Here is a 17,476-nt window from a genome sequence, read left to right as displayed (position 1 = left end):
CACTCTGACTTATTTGGGAGACACTACATTTCTTGCAAAACAGTTAGTTAAAAGCAACCTTTAAGGGAAATGTAATTGAATAAGTATGAAGACATCCCTCATTTTCCTGCCCTACACCTTCGGAAATATACCGACTGACTCACCTTTTTAAAAATAACAACTTGGTTGAGATATAATTTGCTTGCCATATGATTCACCCTTTTAGAGTGCACAATTTAGTGGTATTTATCATATTCACAGAGTTGTGAACCCATTATCACAATCAATTTTAGCATTTATATTTCTCTAGGGAAAAACCTTATGCTCTCATTAGTACCTTGATTTCCCCCAGTCTCTTCCCCACTGTCCTAGGCAACCACTAATCTACTTTCTGACTCTAAGGATTTGCTTATCCTGGACATATACAAATGGAATTGTACAAATATGTGGTCTTTTGTTACTAGCTTCTTCACATACCATAATGTTTTTGAGGTTTACCCATGTCATGGTGTGTATCAGAACTTCAGCTAAATAGCAGTCTGTTGAATGGCTATACTACATTTTTTTTTGTTCATCAGTTGATGAACAGCTGGGTCGTTTCCACTTTGACTATTATGAATAGCACTGCTATGAACATTCTTTTACAAGTTTCTGTGTGAACATAACTTTTAATTTCTCTTGGGAATACACCAAGGGTGAAATTGCTGAATGAGATAGAAGAAAATACCCCTTGCCCTATGCTCACTAAAGATGTCCATGCCACAGTCCTTGGAATCTGTTAATAGTTTGTCATAAGGCAATTGAACATGAATTAAGGGTGCAGGTGGAATTTAGGTTGCTAATCAGTTCACCTTAAAGTAAGGAGATAATTCTGAATTATCCAGGGGTGCCCAATTTGGTCCAAAGGGTCTTAAAGGATGGAGGAAGGAAGCAGAAAGTCAGAGTCAGCATGAAGAAATTTTACCATGTGCTCAGCAACACTTGTTATCATCTGTCTTTTTGAGTATAGACGTCCCAGTGGTGTGAAGTGGTATCTCTTTGTGGTTTAGATTTGCATTCTTCTGATGGCTAATGAAGTTAGGCATTTTTCCATTGGCCATTGGTATATCTTCTTTGGAGAAATGTGTATTCAGATCCTTTGTCCATTTTTCAAATTGGGTCATTTGTCTTTTTATTATTCAAGAGCTATGTAATGTTTTGAACAACCAATAATAAAAAAAAAAGTTGTAAGGGTTTTTTATGTGTTCTAGATACAAGTCCCTTTCATATATGTCTTGCAAATATTTTCTCCTGTTTTATAGTCTGTCTTTTCACCTTCATCATTGGAAATGCAGAGGTGTGGGTAGAAGACTTCATCTGCCATGGTTGAGCAGCAGTAGAAATCCAGGTGCTCCCAATTTCCACTATCAGCCTAAATAACACAGGCTTCAATTTTCCTTCAAATGGTCCTCTATTCCAACCTTAAGCTGAAAAGAACTATTTCAACTTTAAATGACTCTAAATTAGCTTAATCAATGTCCAGAACTGTGGCATATAGCAGAGCCTTTTACTTATATTGATGTGCACTGGGGCAGCAAGGCAGAGTCTCACTTATATTAGGTCTGTGTTTATATTCTCCTGGATAAGATATTCTAGCTGTTGCTAGTATTTTATTTTTCAAAAGTCCTTTCACATTCTAACATTTCTTAAACTGAGTTATGTTTTACAATCAAGGTGTTATTTAAGTCAGTGGAGCATCTTAGAATTGAGAAAGCAGCATTGAAATTGAAATTTAATGTCATTTGTGGACACCTTTGCCTTTTCTCTTTTACAGATTATCAGCTATTGACATTTAGCACAGGGAGCAGAGTGACTTTTTAATTGGCACCTCATCTGCTGACTCTAATTTTATTTCCCAAAAGTCATCCTGTCCTGTGGCTTTGCTAAATTTCTCACCATTGCTGTAGCCATGCTGTGCCACCTGCCTGCATGCCTGGGTGCTCCCTCTTCCATTCCTGTCCCTCCCTGGGTCTGCTTGAGGCTTCAACCAAGACACAGGCCAAGCATATCCTCTTCCAATGCTGATGCGTCCCCTCCCACACAGTTTGGTCCTCCTTCTGCTCTGCTCCCCAAGTGCCCCAGCAGATGCTTGGTAACTAACTACTTATCTACCTGTATGCCCACTCATCTGTCAATTCCTTGAGGTTTGGTCTTGTTTATTTGGTAAGCCTGCTCAGAGCCTAGCATTCTAATAACTCAGTAAATGTTTGTGAATATGTTAACTTTTTTCTCTGCTATGATTTTATATGTAGTTCATTAGTTGTTTAATATCAAATGGTGATAGTTTATAACTCTTAGTTAAAATTCAGAAAAATGACCAAATGATAATAATATGTTCTCAGCAATAGCCTAGCATTTTCTTCATACCAGTTGTCTTATGATACACTGGTGATTTGAATCTGTGAATTATTCATACCAGAGCAATAAAAAGATTTATTTATCTGAACTAGTTGGGAGTGTATAGAAATAGATTTGTAAATATTTCCACATATAATTTTATAATTATAATATGTTGGTATTTCTTAAGAATATGAAAAGTTTGACTTGGCATGGGAGTGCATACTTGTACTCCTAGCTACTTAGGTGGCTGAGATGGAAGGATCACAAGTTTGAGCTCAGCCTGGGCAACTTAATGAGAACTTGTCTCAAAATAAAACATTAAAAAAGGCTTGGGGAGAATACTTGCCTAGCATGTTCAAGGCTTTGGGTTCAATCCCTGTACTGGGGAAAAAAAGTACACAGATGGGTTGTTCTAGACAGAAAAGATAAAATCTACTGCCCAATTAGTATTTATTGCCCATCCTTGTTTGACAGATGCAGCCATAGGTAGTATAACAAGTTAGAGGAAAAGTCACCAAAGTCTCTAATATGCTTCCAGTGCAGGGGCCAAGCTGTCCTATCTGAGTGGGTTTCCATCTCTTCCCTGCCCAGAGAGGAGACAGACACTGAAGGATGAGTCAACTTTGGCCTTGGAGGGCTTATTTAAAGTCTTCATATTAGACTCTAAAGCCAGGTAGCCAAGTTTTCACGTGGTTTGGGGACAGTGCTAATAAAGTCAAGGTAATAAGTATGTATGCTTTATACAGAGAAAGTAGTCAAAACAAATTAGATCATACAGATCTCCTTAAGTAGCTGTTTTCACTTTTATTTTTGACAGACTATGTGAAGCAACTTACGATCTCCGGTCCTTTCTGGGTACATCTAAGTCTACCCTTTATTCCTTATAGATACCTGCAACATCACTCTCCAGAGCTGTCTTAGTTTTAACCCAGACCCTTTTAAGCTCCTTAGGGCCTTTACGTACATCTTTCTCAAGGAACTCTGGCATACTCTGCCATTCTTCTTGCTCACGTGGCTTCCTTACTCACATCTAGTTTTTGCACAGATCCATCCTGCCACAGTCTGAAGGGTTACCAGCGACACATCTTTTGGTTCTTATGCTCAACATTGGGGGTTGCACTGTCAGGTGTTGTCTTTTCCTGAGGAGGCTGTGTGATGCCATGCTCTGGAGCTCCCTGCCCTGGAGCTGGACTGCTTCTTATTTCTATCACTGTGGACAAATGACTTAACATCTCAGTGCCTCAGTTTTATCATCTGTAAAATGATTTTTTTTCGGATGTGCATTTTTTTTTTTTAAATACTGGGAATTGAACCCAGGTCCTTATGAGTGTTAGGCAAGCACTTTACCACTGAGCTGTATTCCTGGCCTTAAAATGAAGGTTAATAATACATTTTTCATGGAGTTCTTGCAAAGATTGTATGACTCACATAAGATTTAGACAGTTGGCAAGGGCTCACTAAGTGCTGGCTGGTAGTTTCATCTTTCCAACATTAGCATGCAAAATCTGCTTAAATTCCAGTTACCCCAACCTGGACAAACGAGTCCACATACAAGGTTGGGGGAGGGGAGTTGCACTGTATACTCACCCAGGCAGAAGAGCCTGTGCCCTCAGGTTTGAATCCTGGAGGAGGCAATTGTAGTTTGTTTCCAATGTCTCCTTAAACTCCCTATTGATTCTCCTGGCACTGTATAACAAGGGCAGCCTTTTTTACTTTATTGAAGCAGAGGAAAATCACACTTTACTGATTACTTATTCTGCTGCCTGGGTGAATTGCAAGAAATTATGTCTGGCACCTTCGATCTTGCTGGGAAGGCTACTCTCTCAGCCAAAGCTAAGTCTTCCACCCCTTTACTGGTCCCTGTCGGGGGCCCTTCCTGTTGGCAGAGGGCCAAGTCAATGCTTTTGCTCATCCGAAGGACCAGGAAGAAAACCTAAGCAGTGTCCTAAGGCGCAATGGCTTCAGGCAGTCAGCAGGAAGTGTTTGCGCCCACTATTCTCTCCACCAGAGTCTTTTCTCTCTTTTGGTCCCCAAATGAGATGTTAGTATCAGCAAGACACTTGTCAGTCAGATCATGAACTGGCTTTTCCTCTGATCATCCCACAAACACCTACTTAGTTAAGGATATTTCTGTCAGCTTGCTGTTACAGCTGGAAAACAATCAAAACACCATCTCTCTACTGCCAGATGTTGAGCACCAAAAAACAACTTCAGGCATATTTGTAATTATCAGTAGACTTTTAGAAGAAAAATTAACCTCTACAGATGAAATTTTGAGTATCATCCTAGACTGACTAGAAGACTAGAAGTGAAAGGGTGTGTGTGTGTGTGTGTGTGTGTGTGTGTGTGTGTGTGTTTGAGAGAGAGAGAGAGAGAACATATTTTTGCTTTCATGTTTTTAGTTTAGAAACAAATTAAATCACATGTTTATTATGCCCTCTCCCAATTACACTGTAGTTGAGGTAATCAGTGTTGACATCCTGGTATAACCTTCCACACAGTCCTCTCTGTTTCCATGGGGACAACCCTCCAGTTGAGTTTGGCAGTCACTGTCAACAGTCCTTCAACAAGTACTTTGAACATACAGCCTTTATATATTGATTTAAAAAACAAATGTAGGATAGCCTCATAAAAGTAGGGCTGCTCAAAGTATATATATTTAATAAATGGCCAGATTAACTTTCAGATACCTATTGCAATCTTCTTGGATCTTATCATTTTAATTTCATTTTTGCCTAGCAATGGTGGAAAATGGTTTCTCCCTTTTATTTTAATTTGCATTTTTATCACTGGGTCAGTGGTTAGAGTTCCTTTTTTGGATGCTGACCCTGATGGCAACTTTGAGACTGCTTTCAATCCCCATGTGCTTCTAGTTTCTCCAGGCAAGAGCTGAAAAAGCAGCTTCAATGAACATGATGGATTTTAATCATCATAGCTGTTGTGTGTTGCATAGATTTAGAACCATCAAAAAGATGGATTTCAAGCAAATGCCATTAGAAAAGGTTACAGGAACAAAGAGTAAAGAATAGCTTATGTATGTGCACAGTTGCTAGAAGGGTTCTGGATTTGCTTAGATCTCTGCAGTAGCCACCTTGTGGGCCTGTTGCCTTGCTGTGACCTATACTCTGAAGAACACACAGAGTATCCCTATGGGATGGGAGGACCTTCTACTCTGCTAGCGTGTTAGATTTAGAAGGAAATACACATGGAGGCAGAAGGACTCCCCAGAACAACTTTGAAACTTTTCTCTCATCCCACAATCTCTGCTGAAACAAGGTGCATAGTCCTGTGTGGGCCTCCTTTTCTGAAGATTTTATAGCTTTTAAACAGCCCTGGGATCTTGTCTTTACTCCAGTTGGAAATCTTTCATCCTTTCTCCAGAAGCACACTCCCTCTCAATGTCCTTGACTGAATAGGAGTGAGTTTTTTTTTAAATAATTTTTTAGTTGTAGTTGGACACAATGACTTTATTTTATTTATTTATTTTTATGTGGTGCTGAGGATTGAGCCCGTCCAAACCCAGCACTTGCATGAGTGAGGTGAGTGCTCTACCGCTGAGCCACAACCTGTCCATCTCTGCTTTCATCTGCACCCTCAGTTGCATTATCTGCTCTCCTGCTCCAGCTTGCCCATGTTGCATGTCCTTGGAGCACAGTGACCTTATTCTTGAGGACTTGTTTGTTGTGGATTGTAGCTTTTCTCTTTTTTCTTCTTCTGTCATTCTCTCCTCCTCTGCATTGAGGGTGCCATGAAGTAGGCACTCCACAGCAGTGCATGCTCAAACACTCTTTTGGGGGCTGCTTTCCCCCAGAAAGACAGGGAATGTGATTTGGGAGACGGAGCACCAAAGTAGCATGTTAACCCCGTTTATACCTGTTGCTGAGCTTTTGATGGACTGTCCAACTCCAAACTGGGTGGATTACTTTCCATGAGCAATGAAAATTTACAATAATTCATTTGGAAAAGTATGTGCACTGTGAATGATAACTTGTTTATGCAGTATGGGGTACTGGGCACAGGGATTACCCCTCCTCTTTGGTCTTATTATAACTTCTCACCTGATTGGCAAAAACTGATGAGAAATGATAGCATCTGTGTTGGCAGGATTGTTTTGGGAAAAACTCGATAAAGATTATTGATGGGAATGAGAAATATGTATACATGTGATATTTATTACAGTATTGTTTAAATAGTAAATAAATTCATAAACAAAGTAAATGTCCATTTTTAGGATAAATTGTGTTCTATTTACAATACAGAACAGGGAGATTTCCCATGATGTATTGCAAATATGTAAAATGTGATTCTATTTTTACAAAACAAACAAACAGTAGCACTATATATATGTCTGTAAATACAGTATATGTTTATATATGATTAGCTAAAAAGACTACAGAAAGAGTTCCTATTAGTTATTTAAGAGAAGAGTGTCTACAATGAAGAATAGCACATGCAAAAAATATCATTTACATGAAATTATTTTTATATTTGTATTCATGCATAAAGAGAAGTGTGAAAAGACAACACTTGAATATTTATTATACTTTTCTTAAGTGGTGGGATTTTAAGTGATTTTTTTTCCTTCTTATACTTTTTTGAACTATTTGAATTTATAACAGTGAACATATACGAATTCTAAAAAAAAAAAAAAAAAAAAAACTTCAGAAAGAAACTAGAATTGTTTTTGTTGTGAAAAAGCATAGCTACCTCTGGGAAGGAACGCAAAGCTTTAAAGTTTTGGGGATTTGAGAGAAGGCCCAGAGGGGCTACCACACCCCCTTGTCCAGGGGGTGCCATTCATAGAAAGTCATAGACTTTTGTTCTATTTCAGTTAAGAGATGGCAGTGAAAGTGTGACTTTTCTAATTCTCACAAAGTCCAGCAGTCCAGAAAGCTAGACTTAATGGATTTTATTACTACATGAGGGAATAGGAAAGCAACAGAAGTTGTGAGAAGGTTAGTGGTGTTTCGAGTTGCTTTTCAAAAGGTCAGTTGGCTGTGTGGAGAATGTTGGGTAGGAGGGAAGTGGTGATTAGGGAGTCAAGCCAGGAGGCCATTGTAGCAGTTGAGGTGAAGGGAACAGGCTGGAGTGTAGGTTTGGTGACCAAGAGAAGCAGATGGCATTACAAATGTATTTTATGCGTCCAGCTGACAGGATTAAATGTTGGATTTGTGAACTTGAAAGATAAGAAGATGTCAAGGATGATTACTGAGTTTGGTAACATGAGCAACCAGGGGGATGGAGGTGCCACTTTCTGAAATGGGCAATACTGGAAAAGGAGGAGATTTGGGAAAGAAGATCAGAGGTTTAGTTTGGACATCATGAGTTTGAGATGCTTGAGAGGGTTCAAAATGGAGGTGTCAGGGGAGCTATCTTGTTGCTGAATGGATATTTGAGTCTATGGCTCAGGTAAGAGGTGAGGGGGGTAATACACATCAGAGCCATTAAAATTTCACCTGAAATAGTGCTGGGGAAGAGGATTGCATAAGGGCCAAGACTAAGCCCTGATGAAAGGAGAGAAGTCACTAGAAGATACTGAGAAGTGCCAAAGTAGTAGGAGAAAACCAGAGGAGTACACTCTTGGTGTGTTTCTAATGTCTAGCTGGGAACAGAGCCAAGGCCTTTATTGATCTGGTTCAGGTCATCCAATAAAGTAAAGGTAGATGCTGTTACATCCAGGCCCTCGCTGCCACCCGTAGGCCCAGTTCCTGGTGTAGATGATCTATGTGTCTGGACTATGTGCCTGGACTATGGTTTTTGTACTTTTCCAAACAGCCACTTATCAGGGAAAATTACATTTTGCCAGTTGAATAGCTGCGTTTTCTGATTTCATTAATTTTATTGCTGATGGAAAGAAGTCAAGCTGATAAACTTACTTTAAGGACTATTAGTTGTTTGGGTTTTTGGTGTTTATTATACACCTAAGAAAGTCAGAGCAAATAGAAGATTTGCTCTCAAAAGTTAGTGGATCTGGGCTTGGTAGCACTCGCCTATAATCCCAGCAGCTCAGGAGGCTGAGACAGGAGGATCACAAATTCAAAGCCAGCCTCAGCAAAAGTGAGGTACTAAGCAACTCAGTGATACCCTGTCTCTAAATAAAAAATACAAAATAGGGCTGGGGATGTGGCTCAGTGGTTGAGTGCCCCAGAGTTCAAACCCTGATACCCCAATAATGGAGCTGCATGCAGGAGAAAAGTTTAAAGGACTTTTGCTTTTTACTTTCTTAAAGAAAGGTAAGTAAAATCTTAACCCTCTGAAGAAGCATTCTTTTGTAATTGCTTACTGAGTACTGTGATGCTTTTCAGGATTTCTAGAAATGAGTCTCACTAATGTGTACTTGCGTGATCATCAGTAAAAGAAAGTTTATGAATAATTATACTCACATAATATTACAGTTAACATTATCTAATATTAACCCTTGCCAGTAGAAAGTGTTTGGCATTCTAAGCATCATTTCAGTTAATGCAAGATGAATTTTTATCTTTCTCATTCTATAGATGAGAGAAGTAAGACAGAACCTATGCAATGCATCTAAGAGGCAGATCTCACCACATAGCAGCCTAAAGCAGCAAAACATTTATTTGGGAACAGAATGGCAGGGTATCTCTGGCTCAAGGTCTTTCACAAGGTTGCAGTCAAGGTGTTGGCCAGAGATGCAGTTATGTGAAGAAAGCTTGAGTGGAGCTAGAAGATTCACTTCCAGGTTGGCTCATTCTCCTGGCCGTTGGCAGGAGACCTCAGTTCCTCAATGCACGGGCCTCTTCCTAGGTCTTCTTGGGTTTCCTAAAAACATATCAACTGATTTTCTCCAGAGCAAGTGATTCAAAAGAGGTTAAAACAGAAGCGATGTGTCTTCTGTGATCTGGCCTTGGAAGCCCCACAGTCATTTCTGTCATGTCCTATTTACACAAATTGGCTCTAATCCATGTGGGAGAGGCCCCCCTCAGGGACATGAAAGCCAAGAAGAGGGGATCTCTGACTATCTTAGAGACAGATTACTGTTCAGGGCCCTTATAGTGTTTTTCCTTAAAGTCTTAACAATTAGTAAAATTATCTTTTCTCTCTACAAAGACTTGCCTAGTTTTATCTGGAGACAAGGAAAATATAGATGACTCTTCCAGGTCTCTTCCATCTATATAAATCTAGAAAATATTTTTAGTGTTGTAAATAGCCTTCTTATTCCCATGGAAGAATTTCAGAGAGTTCTTTACTGAAAAAATAACAATTTAAAAAGTTGTAGCATGTCACAATCTTTGAATATGTTTTCACTTTTATTTCCTTACTTGGAAAAATAACAAAATTTGTTGACTAATAATAATTAATGAATGATTTATTTTCATTCACAGTATTTGCATATTTAAACCTTTATAAGAATAATGTCAAAGAGACTAATGGGATCTGTAGCTTAATGAAAGCAAACAGATTTTATATTTTATTTTATTTGCTTCATCCATATTGAATTGGTGACATTGATTATACTGTGAAAGCCAGTATTTTACAAACCCACAAAGTAGAAAATCAATATCTCACAGGATAGGAAAAAATTCTGTCTTTTGTTTTATAATAGGAAAATAAGAGGTCATATCTCCTCATTGATCTCAGTGCTCTAAACAGGCTGATAGTATTTCATGCTGGTTTTATTTTGGACCAGCAGGAAAATTACATTGTAAATAACTGAGCATTGTTCAAATCAACTAATATTAGAGGAAAAATTCAGGAGTTGGAAGCTGATTATTCATGAAATGCTAAAATATTAAGTGAATTCTCTGTCACCATCATCGTGAGTCCTGGATTCTTGGAGAATCATACAAAGCAGGAAACCTTTTGTCCAGTTTTCAACAATGTGAGTAATGAAGATTCAGACATAGAAAATCTCAGTTGTCTTAAATAGTCACTGGGAAATGCTTCCCATGGGAGATAAATGGAACTGACATAATTCTCCCTATTGTTTTGCTCTCAATTTTTTCCCTTGTCTCTTCCTCTCTTTTTATCCTGTTCTTTCTTTCTTTCTTGTTTTTTTGAGACAGGGTCTCACTGAGTTGCTTAGCACCTCACTTTTGCTGAGATGCTGGCTTTGAACTTGTGATCCTCCTGCCTTAGCCTCTTGAGCCACTGGGATTACAGGAGTGTACAACCGTGCCCAGACCATCCTGTTATTTCTTGAAGGAGGGCAGAAAAGGAAAAGAGAGAAAGAAATGTTAGGATTTACTTTTCAGCAGGTCTCGTTTCTGCCCATCCACAAGCATTTCATTATGGACAAGAGCTTCTAAGACCACATACCTTTGCAAGGCTTTTTTTTTTTTTTTTAACTTTTTAATTGTAGATGGACACAATATTTTATTTTATTTATTTATTTTTATGTGGTGCTGAGGATTGAACCCAGGGCCTCACACATTTGAGGCGAGTGCTCTACTGCTGAGCCATAACCCCAGCCCCAGTTTGCAAGTCTTTTAAATGCATCTTGTTAGCTTAGTTCTTGTTTCAAGAGGAGCCAAATCCAAGTTCTGTGTGTAAACTTAAGTGTCTTAATTATCAAGTTCCTTCCATGTTACCAATGGCTCTTAGTATACTGTCTGAGCACTTTTTCCATTCTTTTATTTTGTCAGTGAGCCTTCCTGGGCTGAGTGTTGTAGCTCATATTTTTAGTGCCCTTGACCTTGCTCTGACCTTCAGACCATCACTTCCTTCCGGAGCTTTCCCTGCCTTGGCCATCTGTCTCTAGCCCTGTCCTGGATCTCACTACCTCCAGCTCTTGCTCCATCTGCTGCTCTGGCTCTCCAGCTCCTCATTCTACAAACACCTCTCTCCTGCTGGCCTTCTCCTTCCTTGTAGGGACAGGAGAATGCGGCAAAGGACACAGGGAGTTATGGTCTAGGAAAATGTTAACTCCCGAGAGCAGTGAGTGGGAGAGTGGCTCGAACTGTTAGAATTGCAATGCCATTCCTAGCTCCTTGCCCTCCAATCTTCCCTATTCCTCCTGCTTCCCTCCAAAACTTAGAGAAAAAGGATGGAGTTTTTAACTTTTAATTAATATCATTGCTAGATTGTGCCAGATTGTAAAGAGTAAGAGGCACCCATTTCCAAAATCTTATTCCTCCTGCTCACATTAGCCTTGCTGGGTCCCAGTGGACTGAAATAGTTCTCTAATTGTCTTACCCTTGAGGTCCTTACAAATATCTCCAGCATAATTTCCTTTTCAGACTGCTTAATTATAGTTACTAGAACAGAGGGAGTAGGAAAATGGGGTATATGAGTATTCCATGTACGTTCACTACACTAATTATAGTATAACTTGATGTATCATTGTTGAATTCGTCTCTCTCAAGCTGTTCTGACACTGTGTTGGCAATGAGGAGATAGTAAACATTCCGCTTGTTGATTGAAGGCAGTTATATCAATAGGTATATCTATCAAACTGAGAACACAGAAAATAATTCTGACAAAGTCAGATTAAATTTCAAGTTTTAATTAATTAATTTAGGTCTTTACGAAACAAATCCTAGATTAAAAAATTATATGATGCTAATGAAGGTCAACAGAATTTTCAGATACGTTTCTTTTCAGGCTTCTTAACCTTAGTCTTACAATATGTCAGGGGAGAGATAACTCCTCTAGGCTATTGTGATATGAATGCTACAGAAATACGGACCTACCTTCAGAGATTGCAGGAGCACTTTTAACATCAGCAAGGACCTCTCAGTGAGATGACCTGTGTAATAAATATTTAGGATAGTGAGCTATTTCACATCCACTCAATCAAGCATGATTTGTTTGGATTTTGATCCAAGTGAAGCATGCCTAATGATGGAAAAAGTTAGACTTCTTATCTCTGGAAGCTTTCTCCATACACTATTGTCTTAATCTGCTTTCTATTGCTCTGATAAGGTTTATTTAGCTGATAGGTGTAGGGAATGGAGATTCAAGGGCATTGGGTAGGTTTCTGGTAAGGAACTTGTATGGCTTCAACTCAGGACAGGAAGTGGAAGGGGAAGTAGGTGTGTTGGAAGAGAAGTAGGTGGGCAAGAGAGTGGGGTGGTGCCAGGCTCACTTCATAACAACACATCTAAAGAAAACCAATCCAGTTTCCTGAGCAAGAACTCTCCCAGGAGAAAAGCATTAAATCCCCTTTAATTACCGAGCATCCCTCAATCCTGTTACCTGGGAAATCAACCCTCACATCAACATAGTTTCTGGTTGGGACAAACCTTATTCATGACACAGCACCTAATACAGAGGAAATGGCACCTGTGGTTATTCAGTATTATCAGTGTTATCACAGATAGGTAGGGTCAGTGATCCCAAGATTCTTGCTACAGCTTTTCAGGGAATGATATGCTTTTCAGGGAGGTTGATAGACTTACTATGAAAATCAGAGAGCAAGGTATTTTATGAAGCAATGAAAACTTTCTCGTTGATTTTTATGGAAAAAATTTAGGCCATTGAAGAAAGGAGAATAAAATCAACCTCAGACTCCAATATGTCTTTCTTCTTGCCTTGTGCATCTTTTGTATTTCCAGGGACTGATTTCATAGGCTTTGTGACTTCCATGAGAGAGCCTTAGGGATGGGGCAGGCTTGGCTGCGGTCACTTCAATCTTTTTGTCTTGATCGTACTATACAGTTTGCCTTACCTTTTGGATACTGCTATGGCTAAAATGTGTGCTTTGGTTGTACATTTGTTGTGGACTCATAGGAGCTGAACAGGCAAGGATTTTTTGGAGTCTCTTCATGTTCTTATGTTTTATAGAAATGAATCCTGTTAATATTTTCTTTGAATTATTCATTGGGAACCAATATTCTGAGGAGAAACTATCCAAGGTTAGATTGGAGACACATCTCTCCTAAGATGCTTTTCACTCAAAGTAGTTATTTAAAATTCACCATGAATTTTAATAAATGTACAACATAGCTATCGCCTGTTAATTCAATTCCTACTTAATTTGATCTTCCTGTACCATTTAAGAAAAAGCTTTGGAATCAAATTAATTGTAACTAAAATAACATAATGTTCTTATGATAATAGTGATGGGCTTAAACAGAATTGGGCAAATACAAGATAGTTTAAACACAAGTTACAGCAAATTGACACTTCATTAGTGAGGGAAAAGGCCCAGATTTTTAGACAGAGAAGAAGAGAAAATTGTACTGAAAACTACCAGAAACAGCCTTCTGAATACTGGCTGTTTTTTCTTCATATTCTTGTTGATGGCCATGATTCTACAATTATTCTGCTACCAACATCAAATAAAGAAAAAAAATTATTTATCACTGGTCAGTTCTAGCTCTCTGAGTAGCTTGAAATTTATCTACATATAGTAAAGAGAAAAATGTTTTTTAAAAATCAAAATAAGACAGTCCATTTTAGAATTCTTTAAGCTTCCCTTCAGAAGTATGAACTTTGAAACAGCTGCTCAGTGTTGGTGCCACCTCTGCTCCCAGGTACATGCAGCTTAACAGTGCCCTTTCTGAACCCTCCAGGTACCATTTGCCTTCTCTACACTGAGGAGTTCTTTATTTCTGTCTTGTCTTGTCCTTCCCTTTGTTCTGTCCTGTCCTACTCACTCTTTCTTATGAAAGGGAGCTCCCTTTGAGGTTTTGCTTGGGTGTGAATTTAAGGGTTAGAGAAAATTTTGAAACTGACTCTTAGATTTGGCTGTCATTTGAATGTGTTCTCTTCAAAATTGAGGTGTTAAAACTTAATGGCTCATGTGATGATATTAGGAAGTGCGACATTTAAGAGATGATTAGACCACTAGAGATCCTCCACTGTGAATGGGATTAGGCCCTTATTAAAAAAAAAAAAGATTGTGAAGTATTTGGTTTGCTTGTCCCTCCACTTTCCACTATGTGAGGACCCAGAGTTTCTCACCTCTGGAGGATGCACAACAGCTGCCATCTTGATAAGAGCATCCCTTATCAGACAACCGAACTGATCAGTTCCTTTATCTTGGACTTCATATTCTAGTACTGAGAAATAAATATCTGTTTTTTATAAATTATTTCTCCTTCATAAATTACCCACCTTGTTTCCATTAGAGTGCACAAAAGGACTAAGACAGATTTTCAGGATCATTATTTTCCATTGTAACGTTACAACTTTGAATAATAAGCATAGGGGTCATATATTAATAAGGGTATTACATGATTTTGAGAAGTTTGGTTTTATTTTTTTCTTAATGACAACAGGAATTTATTTAATACTTTTGGTAAAATTGTCACAGGAAAGCAGGGAAATGAAACTCCAAACCTGAGTTCTTGTGTTCCAACGAAAGAAAATTTAAAGTCAGACACCAAAAGTCTTGCGAAAAAACTTTATTATAGGTGAAAGTAAAGTAAAAGCAAAGTGAGGCTCAAGCAGAGAGCATTCTCAAGAGAGAGAGTAGGCCATCCCCAAGCAGAGAACGCCAAAGGAGACAATGCTGTTCCCACATTTTATTACCATTTGATGTTTACCAGAAGAACTGGGGACCACCTTCTGTACTCTTTGCCAATCAGATGTTCAACTCCTCCTTCACATAGGACAATGGAGGTTTTGACCTTAGTTGGTCCTTTCCGGAATAGTCATGGTGGTCATCCTATTTAGGGGGGCTTTATCTACAAGTCAATCCCATGTTGATGTGGGCACTGAGGTCAGTAGCTGGTCAGAGTTACCTTAGTGCACCTGTGCTACTAAAGGAAACTTCCTTCCCAGACAATTGGAGACACTTTTTATAGCCATAATTCCCAACTTCACATCAGTGGACTTTGTCAAGAGTTAGTTCCATTAATTCTTTTCTCTTAATGGATTTTCAACTAGCTCTCTTGCTTCTGTTTATTTTCTACAAATTAAATATCACTCTTTGCTTTCTCATCTACTTTGGAAGTAGTTTAAAGCAGACCCTAAAGTAATTTAAAGAACTCTTGTGACTATGCCTGAATTTCACTGCTCATTACTAGCTACTACCTAACAAAATCAATCAAGTTACTTTTGTACCTCTACTCTTTTCCAAAATGGATTTAACTCATTAATCTCACACTTTTTCATTTTCTGGAAATATTTATTTATTTATGCACTTATTTACAAACAAAAAATAATTATTTTCAAAGCTTAGCATCACAGTGAAACCACATTCATATTGTACCTGCATAAAATGGAGCAATGTCTTTGGGGATCTTTTGCTTTCTCATGATGGTGGTAAAATATTGAATAAGGTTTCTTTTTTCCATCTTGATAAAGTTTCTTAATTGCTTATCTTGTGAGTTTAAACACACAAGGGGCTTAGTGGCTACCTTTGGGAAGATGATGGGGGTATGATTAATGTTTTTAAAGACTTGCCTTTAAAAAATAAGCATAATTATAATCATTCTTTTATTATTTGAAACATATCCTTGGCCAGATAGCATTAAAAATATTTTTAATAATGAAATAAATAATCTCTTGGTGTTTTCAAGTATTTAACTAATTGAATTTAAAGTGCAATCAGGCAATCATCATTACTTTGAGATTTTTGCTTTTTCTTATGAACCGATGCCAAAGCCATTGATTTTTTTTTCCAATTTTCTTGACCCTTTGTGGTTTTTAATTTGCTGTTTTCTATATTAAGATACATCATGTTTGTGTGTTGCTGCAAGATTTCTGTGGGACCTTTTGAATATAGCAGCTTGATGGATTTTAGGAGCAGGACTCCATCTGGAGAAAGAGCAACCTTGTTCTGAGACCTCTAGCATATGCTTCAAGTCAAGGTTGAATGTTCTAGGAATGAACAGACCCTGCAGTGGTTCAGCCCTCTCTGCTAGGGGAGAAAGGGCTCTAGTGAAGTCACTGAATCCAGATGACAGTGGGGAAGAGGGAGACAGCTATGTGTCTCACAGGTCTGAAAGAGAGCTCTTTGAGACTTCAACAACTGTCCCAATGTCATGGTCTCAGGAACCCATCCTAACTCCATGAGACAATCTTCTGTGGTTCTGCTAGAACAGCATCACTCAAGGAATCTCCATGAGGTAATCCTAGGTGGTTCTTCCTTGACAGACCCAAGTGCCCATTTGGCAACAGAGTTTGGTAAGTCCTACTCTGACTCTCATTTTCTCAATTCACCTGGAAGTAATCAAACCATACTTTTAAAAAATTTTGGTTTCATCTACTTTGAACTGCTTATTCTTTATTCTTTTTTTAAAAATATTTATTCTTAAGTTTTAGGTGGACACAATATCTTCATTTTACATTTATGTGGTGCTGAGGATCGAACCTAGTGCCTCATGCATGCTAGGCGAGCCCTCTACCAATGAGCTACAACACCAACCCCCTATTCTTTATTCTTTATGTCCAGTTATTTTACTATAGTTTTTATTTTTCTATAATTCAGTAATTTTTAAATATCTTGTTTCTTTCCAATTATTCTACTATATCTAGTTCTAGAAATGTTAATTTTGCTATTTGGGGGGGTCTGCTGGCTTTCCCTTATGGCTTTTCCTCAAAGGGTCTTTAATGTTCAATTATGAACTCATAGTTTGTAGGGCTGAGAATTATCACCAGTTTGCAGAAGAGTATAAACTGATGGAAAACATGAATGAGATATAACTAATAGAATGAACTCTCTAATATGTGCTTAGTGATAGATTAGAGAAGAGAATAAAGAAAGAAAGTAGGGCAAAATTAAAAGAGGCAATGGATGTAAATTTTAGACACAAGGAAAATGATAAATCCTAGAATCAAGGAAGCGTGCAAAGCTGCACAATTTTTGGTAAAACTGGAGAACAGTTAGTGAGCGTACTGAGAAAACAACTTTTCATATTATCATTTGGTAATGTGTGGGACCCCACCATAAAGCTACTTGAGTGGTCTTTTACTTGGTCCTGAGCCATGGGGGACTTAGGTCTCCCCTTGGGAAACTAAGGCATTCCTGTGTGTAGACTGCCCAAGGCCTGAGATCTCTGCCCTTGTTCTACTTGTGGGACAGCTCTCGTAGCTCCTAAGCTGGATGTAACCCATGGGGAACTAGACAGTCCACCCCCTACCTTATTTGTCAAAGAATATCTCATGGAAAGCCTTTGACGTTTCCCCCATATAAATAAAGCAAGCGTGGGCTTTCACACTCTTTCCAGTCTGGAAGATCCGAGAGCCGGCCTACATCTGCTTTCTA

The 17,476-nt window shown here is 38.5% G+C and overlaps 1 protein-coding gene across 3 annotated transcripts in view; it reads left to right on the top strand.

Annotated features, from left to right (window-relative positions):
* Positions 1–17,476, top strand: part of Gpr176 (G protein-coupled receptor 176) — a 137,106-nt gene that overhangs the window by 105,250 nt on the left and 14,380 nt on the right. The window contains exon 1 of one of the 3 annotated variants that reach the window (XM_076850541.2): positions 5,867–5,897. The exons of the other annotated variants lie outside the window; for them this stretch is intronic. The gene's annotated coding sequence lies outside the window, so the exon portion shown is untranslated. Of the gene's footprint in view, positions 1–5,866; positions 5,898–17,476 lie in introns of those variants that run through there. 3 annotated transcript variants of the gene reach the window in all.

Source organism: Callospermophilus lateralis, chromosome 3 (genome assembly GCF_048772815.1).
Source record: "Callospermophilus lateralis isolate mCalLat2 chromosome 3, mCalLat2.hap1, whole genome shotgun sequence".
In the NCBI taxonomy this organism is placed as follows: domain Eukaryota; kingdom Metazoa; phylum Chordata; class Mammalia; order Rodentia; family Sciuridae; genus Callospermophilus; species Callospermophilus lateralis.
This window is presented reverse-complemented; position numbering and strand designations above follow the sequence as displayed.